Here is a 25,300-nt window from a genome sequence, read left to right as displayed (position 1 = left end):
ACTGGCACTCTTTCAGATTTTTTGGACTTGCCAGCTCATTGTACCTTTTTGGAGAGAGGTCTTTAACCTTATGAAACATCTTTTACAGGCTCCTATTCCATTTGAACCCATGTTTTTTTCCTGGGTCTGCCTTTTCCAGACCTCTCTAAATTTACCAAGAAGCTGTCTGCCCATGTTTTAACAGAGGCCAGGAGAACCATTCCCATGTATTTGCTTTCTGCTACATCTCCTACACGGTCAAAATTGGTAAAAACGTTATTGGAGATTACAAGAATGGAATACCTCACAGCTGTGCAAGCTTTTCTGATTTGCCGACTCCACTGTCTGATATTGTTGACTAATTTTACTGTTCTGTATTGATGTTATATGTACTATGTTCCCATCAATGAGCCTCTCTGTTTTCTTTTTGTTTTTCTACATAATGCTTTGTGTTGGTTATTTTCTGATTCTATGTCTTGTAAATCTTTATGAAAATCAATAAAAAGTAAATAAAAAAAAAAAAGAAAGGCCTGGTTCACACTAGTGTGATTTCAGATGTGACTCGAGTCACACAGACTTGCATGACAATGGAAATCACATTATTCTTTACGATGCTCTTTCACATGAATAAAACACAGCATGGCATGTTTTTTGGAAAAGGGTCCTGTACTAATTTGGTGCGATTGCATGTGATTTTGGCCCTGTAGACTTAAATGTAAATGCATAAAAAATGCATGTACATGGGTTTTTGCCTTTTTTTTTACATGTTGTTGCAGGTTGCGATGGCTCCTTAAAGCAGTACTAAACTCCTTTTTTTTTATACTTTTACCTATAGGTAAGCTTATAAGCCATTTATTTCAGTGTCCATTCAGCCCTTGTTCATACTGTGCAGCTTGGTTGCAGGAATCACATCTGTTCCTAAACCCGCAATCCCCTGTGGCCAAGTCCTGCAGCTCTTACGAGACACCTGAGGCTGCTATTCATTCTAAATAGCACCCTCACTCACCTCAGCCCGCAGTGCATTTGCAGGTGTAGGAACCACTGGGAAATTGCATAGTCAAAAAGACCATGCAATTTCCCTGTGTCCATGTTTTTAACCTTTTTTGACCTCGCTATAGTCGAAAGACGGCTACAGCATGGTCGGCTAGTTCTGGGAGGGCATCCATGGACGTCCTCCCAGAGCCATGCTCCCCCGTGTGCCACCTGGGGCGCACAATCTGTAATCTGTGTCCTTCAGACACAGCTGATCACATGGCTAAGGAACAGGCCAATCACAGCCGCTTCTACCATGTGACCAGCTGTGTCCAATCACAGCTGATAACTAGGTAAATAGGAAATGCCAGTTATCGGTAGTCCTCTCCTCACGCTGACAGAGTGTGAGGAGAAGAGAGCCGGTAAGCGGCATTTCGCAGGGGGACATCCACACTGATCATCAGGGCCCTGATAATTAGTGTCCTGGTGATCAGTGTAGCCCCATTAGTGCAGTCAATAGTGCCCATCTGTGCTAGCAATCAGTGCCCATCAGTTAATCAGTGCCACCTAACAGTGAACATCAGTACTGCCTACCAATGACCCTCAATGCCACCTATCAGTGCAGCCTAACAGTGCCCATCAGTGCTGCCTAACAGTGCAGCCTCATCAGTGCCCATCAGTGACTTCTCATCAGTGCCCACCAGTGCAGCCTATCAGTGCCCATCAGTGCAGCCTATCAGCGCCCATCAGTGAAGGAGAAAAATGACTTATTTACAAAACTTTATAACAGAAACCAAGTAATTTGTTTTCAAAATTGTTGGTCTTTTTTTGTTAATTTAGCAAAAAATAAAAACACCGTTGGTGATCAAATACCACCAAAAGAAAGCTCTATTTGTGTAAAAAAAAATTATAAAAATTGAGGTTGGGTACAGTGTTGCATGACCGCGCAATTGTCATTCAAAGTATGAAAGTCTGGGCAGGAAGGGGGTAAAAGTGCCCACTGGGCAAGTGGTTAAAAAAGGTGCATGCTCCTGAAAACGCAGGCACGGCAGCCCATTCAAATGAAAGGCTGCTATGCCCACACAAACGCAGGCCACACGGCCTGCACATGTGTGAACCAAGGCTCAGAGATTCTAAAAATCTGAATCTCCAAAAATGAAATTTTCATCCAAAAAACTAATCGAGACAAAATTAATCTCACATGTCTAATGATGAACTTATATCTCTGTCACTCTGCTTTCTTTTGCTATCAGTATGCTTCTCGTCAGCATTAACTGATTTGCATCTTGCACTGCTTCTTTCTGGTATACAGGCAGGGGCATATTTACCACAAGGCAAACAAGGCAGTTGCCTAGGGCGGCATTTTTCAGGGGGGCAGCACCGCCCCCCCGAAAGAAGGGATGGAAGAAGGGAAACACGCAGCATGGGGACCAAGTGGGATCTGAGAGAGGCTGTGGGCTTCTTGATGGTGTATGCAGAGTCTGACTCTTGTTTCTGGGGATGTCCGGATCTGTGAAGGTAAGTGTCTTCTCTCTCTCGCTGTGGTGGTGGTGGTGGGGGTTGCCAGTGTATGGAGGGCGGTGGTAGTGGAAGGCTATCTTGGGTGGAGGGAGAGCTGGGGTATTGTTGGTCAATGTCAGGCTCTCTTCATGGAGTAGGGGGGTGTTGGTTTGTGTCAGGGTCTCTCCGTGGTGGTAGTGGTGGTGGTAGGGAGCCGATTTTTGTATTGCCTAGGGCAGCAGGAAACCTAAATACACTGCTGTATACAGGGATTGCAAAAAGCAGATGCCAAATAAATATCAGATGCTTACACTGCTGGCATTAAAAAAAATAAATACTATAAGGAAAATACATACAAAATTATGATGCTGTGGTACAAAACTCCCGATGTAATTCATGCCTTTAATCCGAATGCTTCTTCCGCTTGCTGGCATTGCGGGAAAGACCTTGGCTCCCTCTTCCACATTTTTTGGACTTGTGGATCCATCGTTCCCTTTTGGGAAGAAGTTTTGTCCTTTTTACAATTGCTATTGCATACCTCCCTTCCCTTTGAACCCCTGTACTTTTTATTGAGCCTGCCATTCCCAGGTCTTCCCCAAATGGCCAGGAAACTCACCACACATATCCTGACAGCGGCTAGAAGAAGCATTTCTATGTGTTGGCTATCCTCTATACCTCCTTCAATGCCAACTCTGTTTAAAATTATTGCTGATGTGAGACAGATGGAGTACCTGACTGCTCTACACGCCTGTTCGATTGCTGTGTTCGAGGCAGTGTGGCACGCATGGGATAATTTCACCTCCTCCCACCTTTCTCCAAATGTACGGTTTTGATGGCCTCCTCACTGTTGCTATGTGACACTATGTCTGTAACCATGCAGATTTCACCATTGATGTGCTACCTTTTTTTCCTGTGTTCCTTTTTTTTTTTTAATTTACTGCTTGTATATATATATATGTATATGAAAACTAATAAAAATTGTTAATACAAAAAAAAAAAAAAAAATACAATTACAAATTAATTTGATTGTGTATTAATGATTACAGAGCTGCTTTCATTTGTGGCTTTTATATCTGCCTAGAGATCAGCTATAAAGTTAGGGATACAGGGAGAATTAGCTTAAGGGGACCTCATAGCATGGCATCCCTGACTTTACCAAGAGAAAACATGGACTTTTAAATAGGTCATAGTAGCTAGTCTTAATCTATACAGGTTTTTTCAAATTCTGTAAAATTATTAATGCTGTTAAAGCATTTCCCATTAGACAATATTACATTAGTAAAAGTAACATTTTTTAGGGAGTATATTTTTTCATCTTAGATACTGTTCAACTATTATTTTACCAATTGTTAGCAATTCTATCATTGAAAAAGAAAATTGTTCAGCATCAACAGATATTAAAATCTGTATTACCCCAAAAGGAAGTCACAGAATGTACAACATTTTGCTGATGTCAGTCCAATAAATTAATTTTGTTCTCCTTTGAAAAAAAAATGTTTTAAAATTATTTCCTCTTTTTATCAGTATTTGGAATCTGATGCTTGTTAATAATTAATTTATGTGTCCTGACATTATATGCACTGTATGTTATACTCTTCAGAAAGAAATGGAACCTCAGCAGAAAATGTATCTTGCAGAGTTTATAATACCTCTTCAATGACATGTACATGGATGTTTGGCAAAAATGCTCCAGACAGCACTTCATACATGCTTTCTCTCAGGTAAGTACTGTATATGCATTATGTAGCACTAAAGCATTTATTTATCTTTTTGGTTGAAAATGGTCTGGAGTGGATTGGTTTGTTAGCACCTGGATCAACAGCAATGATGAGCAGATGGATGCCACATATCCCTGATTCACCTCCTACTTTTTTATGAACAGATAAAGGACCCCTTGGGTGTTAATGTGTGGTCATTATTTGTTGGTAGAATCCAATAAGGAATTAGAAAATATCCTTTTTAAGTTATTACATTTACACTTCCCATCACAGGTGATGGAAAATCACAGCCCACAATCCCCTGCATGCTCTGAAAAAAAGTGGAATCCCAACTGTAGGTCGAAAGATGAAGGACAGGGGAGCCCATCCTCTTTCCAGAGCCCTACCACTTTCTACCAATGTGTCTTAATAAATGCAAAAGGCTATGCTGTCACAAACGCCCTACTTGTTGGTAGGAGCAACAATATAATTTTATGAACCCTATCAGGTAGGTATATTTTATAGGTAAATTTTATTAAACACAGAGAACTGGGCATCAGGGTGCAGTGCAGTTATTTTATACTATAATCTGTATTTTAACATGGTTTTCCTTATCAATCGTGAGACTTTTAAATTTCCGTAGACAAGGAACTACAAATGTACTGTGTCAACAATACGAAAGAAATTTCCAAACAAGGAATGGTGCCTGCACATTTCATGATTTCAGACTAGGCTTCTTCGATGATGTCACTATAGTTTTACAAGGCTCAGATCCTGGGATAGAGGTGTTTGAAGAAAAGATTAAGCTTGCACACATAGGTAAAGTATACAATCCGTGTTTAAAAATAAAATTACATTTATTTGCGGTTTTTACTTTCAAAGAATATTTATTGACCGATATCTCTAGAATATTTTTTTCCTAAGAGCCTCAGTATGTTGACAGTGATTAGCTATCGGTTACAATACAAAGAACCTACAGGCTACAGGACATATCCAAACTAACATGGTGAGATTTGTTCTACTGAATGGCCTACAAATGGCATGGGAAATGCTAACCTTTGAGGTTGTGAACTTGGAGTTCTGTGCTGACAGTTTGACTTCTGAGTCAGCTTGTTCTGTAGTTCTAGTAAGAGAAGAAATGGGAAGATGATAGCTGTGAATCATATAGAAATCTTACAGAAAGCATAAAATTTTAGTATGGGACATGTCTTGATTTCACTACTACTACTACAGACAACCCGAAATAGACGACCATGGAAGATGCTCTTAAAATTCTAGCTATGATTGTTTTTTTGTATGGTACATATCTATCTTGGAGGCACATTCCTACTATTTACCTTCCAATCTACTGCTCCTGGTGCCCCACACAATGGATGTTACAGAATATGTACAGTATCTCTGACTTGGTAGTATTAGACAAGTGATTTTTGAATATTGGTTTATTAACCCTTCCATTTTATGCCTTGGCAGATCTGAGCAGCCTCCATGAGGGTATTATAGAAACTAAATTGGAGGTTCTAGTACTTATTATTTTTTTTTTCTCCTTTTTCTTTATTTGCTTAAGTTTTCGTTCTGCCTTGAGCTAGGGTATGCCCAAAGGCTCTGTTTTGTAACACCACTTAGAGCTGAAATAAAGGGTTTAAAATAATAATAATGTTTTTGTATTCACAGCAAAAAATAGTTTTTTGTTTTCTATTACAGAAATTTTTAATCCACCAAGAGTCATTTCAGTGTCATCATTTGACGACAACCTGACAATATCCTGGCAAATTCCAGAAAGACAATATAATGTTGGGGAACATTGTTTCACGTATAACATTCAAAAAAACAAGGTATAGCCCACATACAATATCGAAAATGTTTTTCAGTCTTCCATTTATAAAATTGTTACTCTACATAGATCCACAAATGTTACACATACACGTGAACTGATTACGTTTTTTGTCAGGAAATCAGTGTTGTGTTTAATCCTAATACAAGGCTAACTATAAATAGGGGAAGCTTGTTGAAATTTGGCCTGTGCAGCAAACACAAACAATGGCCGTGTCACAGTAGACCACAGTCACCTCCTTCCCAGCTGCTGACCCAGACAAGCAACAGCCTACTGCAACAACTGACAGTAGGGTATCTGAACTGTTGAATAGGCTTTTATAGGGAGCTCAAGCTTAGCTCACTATACTTCCATACTTAGCTCACCATAAATACCATACTGGTATTTTAGTTTTTGCCTGTAACTTCTGTGCTATTCCCTAAGCCAGCCTTTCTCAACCAGGGTGCCCAGGGACCCTGGGGTGCCTTGGCAAAATGTCAAAAAATTTCCCATAACTTGTAGACAAGCCAGCCTATGGAATAAGCCTGTCTTTTAGTTACACAAAGCCACAGATTTTCATTGTGCACCATTACAACCTTCTAGCCCCCGGCATCTTGACAACCAATGACATCATCAGTTGATAAGGAGGATGTCAGCTGCTTGCACAGCATCCTAGTTTGACCCTCCCCTGCCCCTCTCTATCAGTGCTGGTTAGCTCAGTAATGGAGGAAGAAGAGAAACACTGGAAAACTAGTCAGTACCAGTGCGCAAAAGTGTATTTGCTTTGGAAGAATAAATCACTTCTAATGTTGGGTGTCCCACATGTGTTGATGTTGCTGTGTTTTATAGAACTATTAGAATAGAGTTTCACGTTTTAGAATGGGGTGCCCTTTTAAAATTATGTACAGTCTTGAGGTACCCCATTTTAGAATGGAGTGCCTCAAAACTGTACATATTTTAAAGGGAGCCTGGGGACTGTCCATAATTTTAAAGGGTGCATTGACTGAAAAAAGGTTGAGAAGCACTGCCCTAAGCATAGTATGCTGGAGTGAGGTAAGTATTTTTTGGGTGGCAGTGACCAATCTTGTTGAGTGACCATATTACATGTTACCAGATAACTAGAATCCAATACACATAATATATAAAAGGGGCTAATATATGAAAGACAATTATACTTGAGTGAGAACATTTCCACAAATTGCCCCCAAGTGTAACTTGATGTAATGGGTATGTCCTTCTGTCTGCAGATTCTCAAAGTGATTTTATATGTTTTTCAATATGTATCTATTGGGTTATAGGAGGATCTCACTGGCCTATAGCTGATATATCACATACTCCTATGAATATAACTAAGTACAGCCATATGCAAAAATATAACTAAGTATAGCCTTAAGTATGGGGAGCAAGGACATTGGTTACTTCCATTAATGTTATTCATTGATAACAGACTGGCAAGTGTGTTCACTGCTTATTTTATGTAAGAGGTTGCAGAAATGGTTTACCATGCTCCCCACTCAGATTATTCAGATGCTGGACAGCATGGCAGCCTATCATCCTAGCAACTGCTGTTAGTGATAGGAAATTATATCAGTCCATGCGTCGCTGAAGAGCTATTGGTCCATTGTCAATCATCTGATGTCTAAGAATAGCAAACAAAACCACAAATAAAAGAAGATCAGTGGACACAGTGGAAGGAGGGCCACATAGAAATTCCTGCGGGTTCACCACATGTTGGGTAGTGGCCCAGTCTGACCCCGAGAAAGAACCTAATGCTGAAATATCTTTAATGAAGATTGTGCTCTTTTTTTGAGCACGCACTATGGTCGTTGCACTCACTGATGCTATCTGACCTTTTTATGAAGAGATAATAGCAGTCATGATCTATTCAAATGAATCAATCCTCCACAAGTGAGAGATCCATTCTGCACAATCTTTCCCTCATTCATTAAGTCAGTGATACCATTAAAACTGTTGGTTAATAGCTTTATCATGTGACAGTTATCTCTTGTCACTGGGTTTTGTTTTCATATGAGCATCATTCGGACTACAAAATACATTAATATATTTATTTTTTTTAGGATCATTACTACCCTACAAAAAGTCCATATATGATTCCAAATGTGGAAAAGGAATGCTCAGTCAGAATCAGAGCCAGTGGAATAGAGAAATGTCAAATGAATACACACTGGGGAGAATGGAGTGAATGGACATCCTGCGGTAAGATTACAGTGCACACAGCAGATACACCATTTACCAATTTTAAATTGCTTGCAAAATCTGAGAATGTTGACTTCAGAGCAAATGCATGTCAACAGTAAACATAAAAAGATAGATGTGTAAACTGATCCACAAAATTAACAATTTGATTCATACTGATTTACACCTACCAAGACTAGCAAATATTACCCAATCTACAGCTTTTATTTGTTTATTGCTCCTACATTTTACTTAGTTTTTACTTGTCTTTTATTTAGGCAGTTCTCAAACATTTTTACTAATTGGGTTCTTAATTTGACAATAATTTTACAAATCTATGATATTAAAGTTATGCATATTTTTTTTTTGGGTGGGCATGAAGGGAATAACCAATGCTTATTTTTGGAAGCCATGTCTAATAAGAGGTATTACAAGTTTCACATATTTTAAAGGCAAAATGTAGCAAATAATGTTTTCAGATTTACTCAGTTTAAAAACGGCTAGTTTTAAAAGCCTAGAATAAATGTTATAATAGAGAAAAGAGATAAAAACTCCAAGGTGAGAAAGGTAAGAGGGAATTAAATCATGTCTATTTTGGGCTCAATCACATTTAACCCTTGTAGTAATGCCCACTTTCCACAGTGCACATACTATACATTGTGGTGCACTGTGCTAAAAAAGGTCAAATTTACTTATTGGTTCCTGCCAGCCCATTCAGAAAAAAATATCAGAGCACCTTGTATCAGTACTCCTCTCAGGAGCCCTCAGCTCTGATGCAAGCAATGGGCTGGCACTTGGGAGGAGATAGGCAAATCTGCCAATGCCGTAATGGAGGGGGGGATGTCGGTCTGGAGAAGTGGGCACTTCTAGGCAGACTGCATTTGCATGCAGACCTCCTTGAGAATATTCATATGTAATGCTGAGCCTCTTTGTATGAACTGAAATCCAAAGAACGAAAGCAGTGGGAAAAGTGGCTAAAGCTGCTAGATGTGATATCCCAATAGCTGGAGTAGTGGTGGTATGTAGTTCCCTTAGCTTGGTGATTTCTGCTTGTATTTTCTTCAGCGCCATGTTGGTATTTAAAAATAAAGGCTATATAAAAGCAGCACCACTTGTTAGAATCCAAAAAACAAACAAACACACATACACAACATAATATGCAATTGTTGGCCGATAACAAACAGTACTTTATATATACATTTTTTCTGTTACCTGAACTGAGAGGGTATAGTAGGTTTTTGCATTGACTGAGACATAGGAGCTCATTGCTGTATGACCAATAAAATTAAAGAAATGTTTGCCCTTATGTCTTTTAAACTGAAAAATATCCTTGTGCAATACCTTTTTAATTTGTACAATAAAATATTTCTTGCTCAATAGGGAGCACACCCTACATTGTCTAACAACAAGCTGTGTCAGAAATAGTCCTTCCAATTATTGTTTCAGGTCCCATGCCCCTGGTTGGCAAGTCTGAATGGCAGAGTGAGTTGATTTCAGTGATTCTGGTCTCTGGCCTAATATCAGTTCTCTTAATGATTACTACACTGCAGTACAAAAGGTAAATCGGATTTCTATTTTTAATTTTTATCTTGCCTGTTTCAAAGTATCCATAGCTGTCAAAACACACTGAGCCAATTACATGAATATGACTGACAATTCTGAGGCGATACTGAACACAATGTATTGTAAATTTGCTATATGGTGTGTGTGTATGTATGTATGTATGTATGTATATATATATATATATATATATATATATATACACACACACAGTATATAGTTAGTACTTAGATATACATATGGAAATGTAATGTTAATGATATTTAAATATAAAATGGCTTGTGCAGCAATTATATGTGTTTTAATTCACCAGTTACATTACTCTTCCTTTATATAGGATTGTGAATACATGCTTTCCACAGATTCCTCAGCCAAAGAATTATTTAGAATCTACAGAAGACAGTAAAATAAATATGGAGGTAATGTCTCTTTGGCAACTGCTTGAAAATGTAGGAAGAATTTTCTATTCTGACATGCAGCATACTAATCAAGAACTACCTGTTAAATAACCTTTCCCTATTTGCCTATGCAATAATTGTTTTTTTTTTACCCTAAAAAACAGTAAATACATCAAGCAAGAGACATAACCCATGTATAGTAAAAATTGCCAAAATAAAATTCATGTTCTCAGTTACCAAGATTTGGTAAATGTTTGCGGCCAGTTGCCCGACTGTTATGAACCCGATTGAATCTCAGCATTATCAAAGTTTTTCATCTGAAATGTTTTATCTAAACAGTCCTGAAAATTATTATGCTTTTACCATTGTTGTTCCTATAGCCAAGTGATAATTGTAATTAAAAAAATAATAATAAACATGTTATATTTACCTGGTCTGTGCAATAGTTTTGCACAGAGCAGCCCCAATCCACATCTTTTTTGGTCCCCCACCAGGGGGTCCTGTCTCCTACTCTCTGCCACATGCCCCCAATAGCAATAGCAATTCACAGGAGTGCAACTTGGCCCTGCCCCCCGCTCTCTTCTCTTACATTTAATGGCTGTGATTGACAGCAGCAGAAGCCAATGGCACTAGCTGCTGTGTGAGCCAATGAAGAGAGACCCAGGAGAGCCGCTGCTCTCATGCACATCGCTGGATGGAGATGGGGCTCAGGTAAGTATAAGAGGGGGCTGGAAGTTAGCTGTACCCTGAAGGTTTTTTTTACCTGAAATCATAGGATACATCAAGGTAAAAAAAAACATTCTCCTTCTGCCTTTAGAACCATTTTAGCATGTGGTTTGGGCTACTAGAAATTAACATATATGGAATGGCTTTTTTCATCCACCAATTGCAGAAAATGATTATTTTATAATGTGAATACAATAGCGCATGTTTACCCTAATTTCACGTACCTGATAGGAGAATGAAATTAAAAGGTCGGCCTCACTTGTGTCACTAGCCCTGACCCCGCTGGAAGTGGAACAGAGGGTACTGATGGACCAGGGGAACAAGGGTGCCAGCAGATGTTGCCAAAGGGGCTTACAGTTGGAGTCCTGAAGATACTGGCGAACCACCGGTTCAGGAACGGTAGCGATGTTCAGGAATCCCACCTGGGTTAAAAGTGCACTCCGCTTGCTCAACAGGTTAAGGATAAGTGGCATGTAAGATCTTCCATCCGACTTGAAGCAGGAGCATTCTATGGTGTTCAGAGCTGGTATAATAGACAGCCGGGTGGGCACTCAAGTAGGACAGAAAGCTGGAATCAGAGACAGGAGCAAGGTCACAGGAATAGCCAAGGTCACTAAGAGGCGGGCAGCGAAGTACCAAATCATGAGCAAAGCCGAAGTCAGGAACAGAGCCGGGACAGGGAACTAGCAACAAGTCAGGAGTTGAATCCGAAGTCAGGTCAGAAACAAGCCAGGTAAGCAACAAGGGGATCATATAAGAATACTGCAGGACACAGGGGAAACAGCTGAAGACCAGTCAGCACTAAACACAGGCAGAAGCATCCTTTCAATAGTCCGTCTGGTGCCAATATTCACTGTGCATGTGCCTGTGCACATGCGCATGTCTGGTCTCCATTCTGTGGGGATTGCTGCGCGCATGCTCATTTCTATGAGCCAGCCGTCTCACAAGAATTCCCTTACACCTAACCACTAGATTGAACATTCCAGTTAATTGAAAGAAGCCAAAATATATAACTTGTTTTTGTTTGCTGACTTTTCAGCTTGTAGCTTTGAATACTAGCATAGTAATTCTTGTGGTGTGACCTGTAACAATCCATAATAATGCCCTGCAAGTATTACTTTCACTATGGATGTTTTACCACATAGGTTCACACTATTTTTGTTTTCATATATAAATTCATTCAGGGTCTTCAGCAAAAATGTTCCAGGTAGGAAAACCCCTTTTTGGGATGTGTGCTTCAGTTTTTTTCTTTTTTAAAAGCCATACAGTATTTCTGTTATACCTATTCAATTTTGTACCCATTCCAATTTGTAGATTTCCTTAACACTTTGTTACGATGCATTTCATATTTTCACTCACTTTTTCATAACATCATATAGTTCTAACAACTTTCTTACTGTTTTTATTATACCACTATCAGCAATAATCTCTGCTATACCATAATCCATACAATTTCTGCTATGCTGTCTGCTTTCTCTATAGCACCACTATATTTTCCAATCTTCTAGCTATTTTTTTTAATTAGCACGGTTGCACCTTCCACCATTGAATGTGGCTTGTTCTTATCATAGAGCCTATAGTACATAAAACAGCTATATTATCCAAAAATGCAAACTTTTTTTTTTTTGCAGCTCCAATTTTAGTTTCTCCTTCTCATAATGAGTTTTTGTTAGAATATACCTCTGACAGTGTTTCTAAAACTACATCATTGGGAGGCCTAGATTTTATTTTGTCTCCCAATTCTATAACTGTCAGTGATTAGTAGAGGGGCACTTGCATTGCACTTAAGACAAGCTCTTATTACTGAAAGTAACTTATTACAGGAGTTTAGGAGGTCCTAGAAGTACAGAAGAAAATCTAATTACAGCCAAAAGCATGTAGTACAAATGTTTGCTTGACAGTTTTTCTTTAAATGATAAATTATCCTTTGGGACCATATTCCACCCATTTTTAGGGTAGAAAATGTAACATGTCCCCACTCCTGCAGTCTCTTCCCAATCTGCCACCTCTAGTGACAGTGAGCCAGGGATCTTCTCTCCACACCCGCAGTTTGAAAAAGAAAAAAAAAGAAAACACGGAAGTGCTGGGCTCCTCCCGCACGGCCGCATCATTCATTCACAGGCTTTTGTGAAGGGGGCAAAATACAACTACCATCGGCCATTGCGGCCAATGGCTTGTAGTTTTCAATCAACTACCTAATCACTCGTGAAAACTAGATAGTTCATTGATGGTTCCTGTCATTGTGTAGCTGCCTGCAGGATCGAATCTTGCCAGGTTCAGCAAGAATAAACTTGGGTACAACCAGCCTGCTGGATTCTAATTTTTTTATATAAGATTATCACTAGTGGCTGGCATAGCCACTATCAATAATCACTGTCTTCCCCCAGTGCGGATGGCTCCCCCAACACTTCCCGACTGTGCTGATGGGGGAATCAAGTCCAAATTTCTTTCTTGCACCATCTATGGCCTTCCTTACACTGACAGTCTGCAGGAGCCTTGCACCGCACGCATAATCTGATTATGGGTGCAATGCTGTATAGGTTCCTAATAAAAAAATGTTTAAATGTACATTTTTTACCTGCAAAAAGACGTGCAATTTTTATTTTTTTTTTAAATGGTGAATTTATCTTTTAACACACTTTAGATTCTTATTATACAGGATTTTTATAGCGCCAACAGTTGCGCAGCGCTTTACAATATAAGGAAGACAGTACAATTACAATACATTTCAGTACAGAAGGAACAGGAGGGTCCTGCTCATGCAGCTTACAATCTAAAGGAAGGAGAAGTGGTAGAAAAGGTGATAGCTGCAGGGGATGATCTGGTGGAGGTGATTCAAGTACAGTTCTTAGGTGGAGGTGGGGTACTCTTTCCTGAATAAGTGAGTTTTCAAAGTTTGCCTAAAGGCAGACAGGGTGGGGGCTGACCGGACATACTGCGGTATTGCATTTCAGAGAATGGGAGAAGCTCTGGAGAAATCCTGGAGGTGAGCATGGGAGGAGGTGACAAAGGGGCTAAAGAGAAAGATGTCTTGGGAGGAGCGAAGTGGGCGATTTAGACAACATCTGCGGATGAGGTTGGTGATATAGCTAGGGGCAGTGTTGTGGATGACTTGTATGTTGTGGTTAGTATTTTTAATTTTATACGTTGGGTTAGTGGAAACCAATGAAGGGATTGGCAGAGAGGGGCATTAGTCACTGATTGGTTGGTAAGGTGTATGAGTCTAGCAGCAGCATTCATAATAGACTGAAGGGGGGATAGCCTGTGTAACGGTAGACCAGTGAGGAGGGAGTTGCAGTAATCAAAGCGAGATATAACCAAGATGTGGATAAGTTGTTTTGGTGTCATTGGTCAGAAAGAAGAGGATTTTAGAAATGTTATGGAGGTCGAGGCAGCAGGATTTAGCCAGTGATTGGATGTGGGATCCAGAGGAGAGGTCAGAGTCTAGGATTACACCTAGCACCCTGGTATGAGGGGAAGAACCAATGGTTGTGAGGTCAATCTTAAGGGTAAAGTAATGAGTGGGGGATTGGGGAAGAGGAAATATTACAAGCTGTTTTGGAAAGATTGAGTTTAAGGTGGGAAATCAATACTGATATGCTGCTTAGTAGATTTGTGATACGTGAGGAGATTGAGGGGGTGAGCTGGGGAGTGGAGAGATAGATCTAGGTGTCATCAGCATAGAGGTGGTATTGGAAGCCATGGGAGGTTACCAATTGGCCCAGGGAGGAGGTGTAGAGAGAGAAAAGGAGGGGCCCAAGGACAGAGCCTTAGGGTACCCCAATGGAAAGAGGAAGAGGAGCGGAGGAGGAGTTTTTGTATGTGATGCTGAAAGTGCGCTGAGAAAGGTAAGAGGAGAACCAGGAGACAGTAGAGGCACGGAGGCCAACAGAGTGGAGTTTACTGAGGAGGACCGGGTAGTCAACTGTGTCAAAGGCAGCGGAAAGGTCTAGAAATAGGAGTATGGAGTAATGGCCATTGGTTTTAGCAGTTAGTAGGTCGTTAGGGAGTTTTAGTAGGGCAGTTTCAGTGGAATGTTGTGGGCAGAAGCCAGACTGTAGAGCAGTGGTTCTCAACCTTCCTAATGCCGCTACCCTTTAATACAGTTCCTCATGTTGTGGTGACCCCCAACCATAAAATTATTTTCGTTGCTACTTCATAACTGTAATTTAGCAGTGAGAGGAGTAGTGCCACATCATTGGTGTCAGTGAGAGGAGTAGTGCCACATCACTGATGTCAGAGGGAGGAATAGTGTCCCATCGTTGGTATCAGTGGGAGGAATAGTGCCACATTGTTGATGTCAGTGGGAGGAATAGTGCCCCATCATTGGTGTCAGTGGGGGGGGATAGTGCCTCATCATTGATACTAGTGTGGGGGGGAATTGTGCCCCATCATTGGTGTCAGTGGGGGGGATAGTGCCCCATCGTTGGTGTCAGTGGGGGGAGGAATAGTGCCTCATCGTTGGTGTCAGTGGGGGGAGGAATAGTGCCTCATCGTTGGTGTCAGTGGGGGGAGGAATAGTTCCCCATCATTGGTGTCAGTGGGGGAGGGAGGAAATAGTGCCCCATCATTGGTGTCAGTGGGAGGAATAGTGCCCCATCATTGGTATTACTGACACCAATGATGGGGCACTATTCCTCCCACTGACACCAATGATACTTACCTTGCTGACTCCTGCTCCAGCCTGGGCTCGCTCCCTCCCTCTCCCATCTATAGCCAGCATACCTGGCTGCAGCAGCACCATCTGCACGCTACAGCCACTTACCTGCCAGCTGTCTTCCTTCTCTGGCCACTCCCTCGCTCGATCTTCTTTGATCTTCGCGCTGCTGCTCGGCTCCTCCTCTCCAAGCTCCACCTCCTCGCCGGTGATTGGCCGCCTGTGTGCCTCTCCTAAGCTACAGTTCTGGTGGCCAATCACTGGCGAGGAGGCGGAGCTGTTGAGTGATCCCGGGGATGTGGCCAGATGACAGGGGCGGCATGTCATCCCGCGCACACATCGTGGTCCAGGGAAATGTGGACGTATCTGCATGTGGGCGGACCCGCCTGGAGACTGATAGAGGAGCGGTGTCTCGGTTCCTAAGACCATCGGAAATATGTGTTTTCCGATGGTCTTAGGAGACCCCTGTGAAAGGGTTGTTCGACCCCCAAAGGGGTCGCGACCCACAGGTTGAGAACCGCTGCTGTAGAGGATCGAGAAGGTTGTTATCAGTGAGGTAGCAGATCATATGGTTGCCTCCAAGCTTCTTGAGCATCTTGTTAACAAACGGGAGCAGGGAGATGGGTCTTAAGTTGTTGAAACATGTGGGGTCCAGTGAGGGATTTTTAAGTATGGGGTAACCAGTGCTTGTTTGAGTGGGAAGGGAAAGGTGCCTGTGGAGAGTAAGAGGTTGAAAATGCAAGTTAGAGAGTTTAGGATAGAGCAGGAAAGAAGCTGAAATAATCATGAGGGGACAGGTTCCAGGGGACAGGTGGTGAAGTAAGCCTTGGAAAGGAGTTTGGTAACTTCCTCGGTGCTAACAGGGTTGAAGGTGTGGTGTTGGGCTTGGTATGTTGGTTGGAGGAGGAAGCTTGACACTGGATATCTTATCACAAATTGTGTCGATCTTGTTTTTGAAATGACGGCAATCTCCTGTGCAGTAAGTTGGTGGGTGTAGGCATGGGGGGGTGGAGTAGAGAATTAAGGGTAGAAAAAAGTTAATGAGGATTGGATGAGAGGGTCTTGATAAGAGTGTTGTAGTAGGTTTGTTTAGCAGCGTGGAGAATGGAGTTGTATTTGACTTTAGATAACAATGCTTTGCTATGGCAATTTGAGTGTTAAATACGTGTACATTAAATAGTGACTAGAACTAGCTGTTCTGGAAATACAAATTCAACAGTGTACCCGCCCAAGACTTTTGTTTTTCCTTCTTGCAACACTTTGTGACCACTCTGCTCTGTAAAGTCCTGTATTTTGTCAGTAGCCTAATATTCTTGGAGCTCCTATTACCAGGCTTACATACCTGTATTTGTAGACCAGGAGTTCTAGTCCTTTGACCATAAAAGACTCATTGCAGTCTAATTAGGCACATCTCAAATGCAGTCTAATTATTTAAACCCTTGTTCATTCCACTGGTCATTCCTCCTCTGAGCCAACTGTAGTCTCATAGAAGTTGGTTGGTTGAACAAGACAAGAGACTGCAGTCACATCTACAGGCTCAGCCTGGCAACAGGTAAATGATCTAGAGCAGCCTTTCTCAACGTACCCTGGAGGGCCTTGAGGTTTCTTCAGGGGTTCCTTGGCAAAATGTATGAAAGTTGCCCAAAACTTGTATACAAGCCAGCGGGTGGAACATGTTTTAGTTACACAAAGCCACAGGTTTTCATGGTGCACCATTACGACCTTCTAGCTGCTGGCGTCTTGACAACCAATGACATCATCAGTTGATAAGGATGATGTCAGCTGCCTGCACAGCATCCTATTTTGACCCTCCCCTGCCCCTCTTCATCAGTGCTGGGGTCACATCAGCTCAGTGATGGAGAAAAACGGAGGAAGAAGAGAAACGCTGGAATACTACTCAATACCAGTGTGCAAAAGTGTATTTATGACTGTCCATAATTTTAAAGGGAGCCTTTGCTGAAAAAAGCACTGATCTAGAGCTTGAATTAAAGCAAAGTATGGCTACATACAGTGGGGCAAAAAAGTATTTAGTCAGCCACCAATTGTGCAAGTTCTCCCACTTAAAAAGATAAGAGAGGCCTGTAATTGGCATCATAGGTAGACCTCAACTATGAGAGACAAAATGAGAAAAAAAAATCCAGACAATCACATTGGCTGATTTGGAAAGAATTTATTTGCAAATTATAGTGGAAAATAAGTATTTGGTCAATATCAAAAGTTCATCTCAATACTTTGTTATATATCCTTTGTTGGCAATGACAGAGGTCAAACGTTTCCTGTAAGTCTTCACAAGGTTGGCACACACTGTTGCTGGTATGTTGGCCCATTCCTTCATGCAGATCTCCTCTAGAGCAGTGATGTTTTGGGGCTGTCGCTGGGCAACACGGACTTTCAACTCCCTCCAAAGGTTTTCTATGGGGTTGAGATCTGGAGACTGGCTAGGCCAGTTGATTTGTTCACACCAAGCTGCTTGCCTATTGCAGATTCAGTCTTCCCAGCCTGGTGCAGGTCTACAATTTTGTTTCTGGTGTCCTTTGACAGCTCTTTGGTCTTCACCATAGTGGAGTTTGGTGTGTGACTGTTTGAGGTTGTGGACAGGTGTCTTTTATACTGATAACAAGTTCAAACAGATGCCATTGATACAGGTAATGAGTGCAGGACAGAGGAGCCTCTTAAAGAAGAAGGTACAGGTCTGTGAGAGCCAGAAATCTTGCTTGTTTGTAGGTGACTAAATAATTATTTTCCACCATAATTTGCAAATAAATTCTTTCCAAATCAGCCAATGTGATTATCTGAATTTTTTTTTCTCATTTTGTCTCTCATAGTTGAGGTCTACCTATGATGCCAATTACAGGCCTCTCTCATCTTTTTAAGTGGGAGAACTTGCACAATTGGTGGCTGACTAAATACTTTTTTGCCCCACTGTATGTAAATAGCAACTGTACAGAAAGTTTTTTACTTTAAATGGACAGTATAACTTGTAAGTGCAGTATATACAGTATGTACATAGAAGTCACCAAACTGGCTCATTTCATATACAGGCTTACTGCTTTGTAGTTCTACCCAAATGGACTTGAACATGTTATCTTGCAATGTAAAAATTCACTCTCCAATCATATGCAAGGAAAAAAAAAACAGGATTTTGCTTGCACATGATTGGATGATTAGTTTAACCACAATTTCACCTCATTCACTAAGCTGATTTTTCACTTTGCAAAGTCAATCTTCTCTTAACCGCTGGTTGCATGACGACTACAGCTAGTTTTCAAATCTGTGTTTTGACGTAAATATAAAAATATAGAATAAATTGCATGTTAAAAAAAATACAATCACAGGATTACCTTGAAGTAATATTTACTCAGAATATGCTTTTCCGAAACAACAGAACTGTAGTATCCTTGTATAATTATAAAAATATGGGACAAGTGGCATGTAAATAAAGGGCAGTCAAAGGATTACTTAATAACGGTACATATTAGTTTACTGAAAAATAAAACTATGGTTTCCCTTGTTAAACTCACGTTAATTGTTTTTGTGTTTCTTTTTTTGCAGAACAATGAATATTTTTCTCTAATGCTACCAAAATCTGAGACATAAGAATGCATTATTGTTAAGGAAAACTTCTCATGAAAATGAAATACTCATAGTAATAATAACTAATCAAAAAAGAAAAGTTTAAATTTTTTACACAGTAAATATGAATCAACATTTATAACATCGCTGTTTAAATGTGCCCCAGGGGGAGATGTATGGATTGTCAATCCGTACCAAGAGCAATTCTTGCTTTGGCGCTAAATATAGTATACAGTGGTAATGTAGAATACTGTGCCAGCTACAATGTCACTGTAAGTATACCACCGAAATGAGTAATATCATATAAGGAGATACAAATACTGGCTGTGGGTCCCATCTGCATCACCCTGTTCTTCCAGTGACTTCCATCATATAGGGAATCTATAGGGCTCTCTGTGCGGGTAAATTAATAAACAGCTTAAGGGGGTGCATGTGCGGCCGGCTCCCAAGATGGCCACGATGTAGTGACTCTCCGTAGTCACCTCCGACATCGCAGTGGCTACAACCCGACAAACGGGAACCAGACCCTCCAGATTCAGGGGATCAACTCCCCACACCCTCCGGTACAATGCCCAGAATGCAGAAATCGGGAGCACAGCAGCAAAGATTAACAGACTTTACCCAGCCTAGGAAATCAGATCCCAAGATGGTGCCGGCACCTCACAGAGCAGACGCTCCGTCCCTGAAGCTGAAGAAAACAGCTACTCACCAGACCCCAGGCTACTCGTTCCTCTCTATGAAGGTGACCCAGGTGAGTCATCTTCCCCTCAACACGGAGCCCTGCAAAATCCAGGCCCAGATAGAAGGCCCTATCATTACAGATACACATGCCTCTGCTACTCTGTATACTCCTACCCTACAACTACAGTCAACTATTGAGGAGTTTCCAGCATCTGATCAACCCGTGTCTGAATTATCCATGAAAAACATGCTTCTCTCCCTAAGACTGACTCTACATAATGATATTACTAATGTGATAACCCCTATTTCAAATGCCATTTCTGATCATTCTAAGCGCTTACAACATATTGAGAACAAAATGTCTGATATGTTTCTGGCCCACAATACGGTAGTAGACGCACACGCACATCAAGAATCTGAGATCCTTCAACTAAGAAATAAAATTGCGGACTTGGAAGACTGCTCCAGAAGAAACAACATTAAAATTTTAGGTATCCCACAAACAATCATAGCCGACGCACTATTTCCATACTTGCAACAACTAATAAAACACCTAATACCATCAATTAATACAATGGAAGCTGCACTAGATAAAGCACACAAAATTCCAAAACCATCATTTTTTACCAGCCGCAGTCCCAAGAGACATACTACTAAGGATACATTTTTATCACATTAAGGAAAAATTAATGGCGGCCGCAAGAAACCCATCAGCATTCCCGACCTCTCACGCAGGGATCAAACTATATGCAGACCTATCAAAAGAAACACTCCTCAATAGAAAAAAACTGATTTCTATCACTAAGGCTCTCAGAAATCACAATATAGGGTACCAATGGGGTTTCCCCATCAAGCTCATTATAAAACACCAGAGTAAAACCCACACTATAAAATGCCTAGATGAAGGTATTAACCTTCTCAAAGATTGGAACATAATCCCAGAAGATGACTGCCACCAAAATCATCAACAACCCCATCAAATGGAAGGTGACTGGACCTAACCAGAATCTTACCACGAGTTAGTCCCTCAACCTAACCCAATTTATGATGTTGCTATATTAATCTGATTCATTCAAAATGTTCACCACTGTTTACTGGTTATTTCCGGGTAATACCTGGATAGTGCTCAGTTCAAGATGCTGTCCCCAAATGACAGTAGCCTTTCAGGCTACCCATGACTCTTGCATTTTTTGCAAACCTTTTTTATATATTAGTTTTTGGTTTTTTTCCCCACTGTTCCTGTCAGTCTCTATCACTCCATACAAATACTAAACTACCACAATCTATATATATATTCCTGCTACCTACAAGTGACTATATTTCACACTTGACCTATTACCACCACTCCAGAAGACAATCTACTCCAATTCCTATACAAAAGCTTGATATGTGCCACCTCCACCACAAAGCTAAACTTATGCACGATGCTTAATATCATATCATTATCCATAAGAGGACTTAACTCTCCCTTCAAAAGATTGTTGCTAAACCGAGAGATACTGTACATGCGCAACATGCAGATATTATCTTTAACCAAGAAACCCACTTCAACACATCTAAAACACCTTTCTTCAAACTGAAAAACTTCCCAACAAGATTCATGGCATCTCACCATAAAAAGACTAATGGAGTCCTAACTGCTATCAAGAACACGATTTCCTTTCAACTCACACATGAATACGTCGATCCCCTGGGATGCTTCCTGATCTTGGTATGTCTTATCAATAATAACCCATGCACGCCTGTCAATATATATGGTCCTAACAAAATAACTCCAATTAAAAAAGGCCATCTAATCATAGGTGGAGATTTCAATACAGTGGGGAATACCCACATGTCATCATCATCATGTAAAAGATCTCCAAATCACAGCTTGAATCAATTTCTCCATGAAAACGACCTATACAACATCTGGAGATGTCAACATGGATTCGAGCAGGACTACTCTTACTACTCATCTTTCCAACTATCATACTCCAGAATAGACTTCTTCCTAACAGGTAAATGGACTCTACAACACATCTCATCATCCTCAATAGGATCAATAATGTGGTCAGACCACACTCCTATTGCTATTTCACTAACTGCACCAGGCAGACTACCCAACACTAAACTCCATGTTCTTAACCAGGGGCAGACTGACAACTCATGGGGCCCCCCGGACAATAGGGGATCATGGGGCCCCTGTGTCCTCACCCACACTCAAACCACACCCAAAAAAGCCTCTGAAAGGTACCATACTGACCCTGGGCCCTCGGGCAGTGCCCAAGTGCTCTAATGGTCAGTCCGTCCCTGCTCTTAACAGATTTAGAACATAGGAAAACTATTAGAGAAGCACACAATCTATTTTTTGCACCCTTATGGTCCACCTATAAGGTCTTTATGAGAGGAATCCTCATAAAAATAAATTCTCAAATACTGACAGGAGGCTTCAAATTCAAGAACTCTTAGCATCCATTAAAAATAGAGAAAATATAAACAAAAATAACCCTTCTGTGGAAAACTCCTCCTTATTAACAGAAAGGGAAAAACTCTGATCCCTTCTACTACATCAATCTGACCAAAAGCTAAAAAAAGACAAGGGCCAAATACTACTCTTTAAACAACAAAGCAAGCTCCCTCTTACCCAAAATGGTTAAACGACAGCAACTTAAAAACAAAATACAGGCAATTCACAATCCAAATTCCAAAACCCTTGTGTCTAACCCAGTAGACATAGCTAACGCATTTGCAGACTTCTACTAGTCTCTCTACAACCTCAAAGACGATAAAGATACTCCCCAACCAATTCCTGAAAACATTCAATATTTCTTACAATCCGTCAAACTCCCAACCCTTACTTTGATTCAACTTCAATCCATCTCTGAACCTTTCCACTCAAAGGAAATCGAAAAAGGTGATCAGCTCATTGCAGCTTAATAAGTCCCCTGGCAGTGACGGATACACCAATGAATACTATAAACAGTTTGCTAATATCCTAGCACCACACCTATCTAAATTCTTCAATTATGCTGCATCTTCCAGTACTATGCCAAAAGAAATGCTACAATCTACTATAACCACTATTCTTAAACAGGGAAAGACCCCCAAATTAGTGCAAAACTATAGACCAATATCCCTTATTAACACTGATGTTAAAATATATGCCAAAACAATAGCATGCACACTACTCTCTATACTACCATCATTGGTCCATTCAGACCAAGTAGGGTTCATACCGGGTCGTCAAGCCCCAGACACCACTAGGCACTTAATTTCACTTATCTACAACCTACAAGACCACCGAAAGCCTTCTCTGATCCTATCACTGGATGCAGAAAAGGCCTTCGACCGCATCCACTGGGGATTTATGCAATCAACATTACAAAAATTTGGAATTTCAGTTTGGATACAAAGGGCTATCATGTCCCTATATTCTTCCCCATCAGCCAGGGTACTTACAGACGGCATGTTTGAAATCACAAACGGCGCCAGACAGGGATGCCCATTATCCCCCATCATATTTGCTCTCTTAGACGAATCACTTGCATCAAAAATATGAGATGAGCCAGTTATCAAATACCAAGATTCTGAACATAAAATAAGCTGATTCACAGATGACATAATTTTAATAATCACCAATCCCTCTCGATCTCTGAATAGAACCATGGAGATATTAGCTTCCTACACCAATATATCATATTACAACTTAATGCAAATAAATCCCAAACACTAAACCTACATACACCCAGAGGTTTCTCTCAAAAAAAATTCCATTTATCTGGACTGATCAATTCCCTATCTTGGAATCAATTTAACAACCTTACCTCAAAATGTATGACTTCAACCACAAAACATTCCTCCAGTCTCTTCCCAAAGAAATCCAAACATTCCGAACTTACAGCCTCTCTAAACTTGGTCGAGTTGCATCTCAAAAAATGTTTATACTCCCTAAAATGTTATATATTTATAAAACTCTACCTATTCCGGTTCCCCTGAAATTCTTCCATACTGCCCAAAAACTTTTCTCCCAATTTGTCTGGGAATCAAAAAGACCCAGATGCACTAACAATTTATTAATTCACCCATATAGTAAAGGGGGAACAAGCCTACCACACCTACACACTTATGACATAGCTACGCTACTCGACCAAATATACTATTGGTGGCACCCCTCTAAAGAAAAACTTTGGACCAACATGGAAGCTTAAATATTTCATCCTACAACACCGCAGACTCACCTCATCCTAGGCTCATCAAACCACAAATCAATTCCTTTCAAACACCCTTGTATCAAGGCCTCTCTGGAAGCATGGTAATCCATGATAACTCACTCCTTCTCAAATTCAGTAAAGATTTCTACTCCCTTCAAGGTCCTACATGTTTTTATATCGCATATAAATCTCACCAAATGGGAATCCACAGGTATCGTATCTCTGTCGGACCTATTTATAAACCGTAACCTCTCCCCATTTCATTACCTTCAAAACAAATTCTCACTTCCATTAAAGGAAAGCTTTAACTATTATAGAATTTGCCATTGCCTTAAGAACACAAACATCCCACACTTCACTACACTACCTATCCAAGCTTTTCAATTCCTAAGTAAAAACAGTTACCCAGGTAAAGGAATATCTGTTTTATTCCCTCATTGTCTAATCAAAATTTAAACTAAGGATGCCATCATTAACTAAGTGGGAAGCTTTAATGTCCCAAATACTAACTGATCAAATGTGGAACGGAGCCTTTGATATAACCTATAAAGCATCTCACTGTACCTCACGTACTTTAAACTCTTACACCATTGGTATTTAACTCCTCATCGACTAAACAAAATATACCCAACATGGTCCCCACAGTGCTGGAGACAATGTGGAGAAAGTGGTTCCCTCTTTCATATAATCTGGTTGTGCAAATCGATTAGATCCTTCTGGAATAATATTTTTGATTTGATCTCAGTAATAACAGGGAACAAAGTGAGACTTAACCCCTCACTAGCTCTATTCCATATCGGGCTAGAAAAATTCCCTCCTGACTCACGTACCATTATCGTCTATATCCTTTACACAGCTAAAAATAACATTACCAGACTATGGAAATCCCTAGACTCCCTGTCTCTGACTAAAGTGATATTCGATCTAAACACCCAATGTGATATGGAGAGAAGATTTTCTCTCTTACAACTTCCCAACACTAAATTCCACAAGGCTTGGACCCTATGGTCACGTAACCCTAATTGCACAGTTAAAATCTGATAGCTCACACCATATGGAGTAAATATATGATATACTGTATATTGATTGGTATTGTTAATGTATTACAACCGTTTCTCGTGGTCTTCTATGTCTTCCCCCATTTCCCCTTACCCACTTCCTCTTCTACCTTCCCCACCCCCCCCCCTTTCCTTCTGGTTCCTATAGTATTGATTTTTAAGGCACTTGTTCCCCGCCCTATGCCCCTTTTAAGGGATCCTCATAATGCTTGCATTAAAATTGTTGCCTTATCACTTGAATTTACCTACCTATGTATAATTGTGAACCAGACTATAGAATATAATAAACAGCTTTCTTGA

General features: G+C 40.5%; 1 pseudogene across 1 annotated transcript in view; it reads left to right on the top strand.

Annotated features, from left to right (window-relative positions):
* LOC149464925 (uncharacterized) overlaps window positions 1–25,300 on the top strand; it is a 60,836-nt pseudogene that overhangs the window by 21,945 nt on the left and 13,591 nt on the right. The window contains exons 5-11 of the transcript XR_016312286.1: window positions 4,052–4,172; window positions 4,792–4,967; window positions 5,850–5,980; window positions 8,037–8,175; window positions 9,601–9,712; window positions 10,052–10,133; window positions 19,048–21,749. The product of XR_016312286.1 is annotated as an uncharacterized LOC149464925 (transcript). The remainder of the gene's footprint in view (window positions 1–4,051; window positions 4,173–4,791; window positions 4,968–5,849; window positions 5,981–8,036; window positions 8,176–9,600; window positions 9,713–10,051; window positions 10,134–19,047; window positions 21,750–25,300) is intronic.

Source organism: Staurois parvus, unplaced genomic scaffold (assembly GCF_062004578.1).
Source record: "Staurois parvus isolate SC_StPar_1 unplaced genomic scaffold, SC_StPar_1.0 ptg000145l, whole genome shotgun sequence".
Lineage (NCBI taxonomy): Eukaryota > Metazoa > Chordata > Amphibia > Anura > Ranidae > Staurois > Staurois parvus.
The sequence above is the reverse complement of the archived record's forward strand: the minus strand, read 5'-3'. Positions and strand labels throughout refer to the sequence as shown.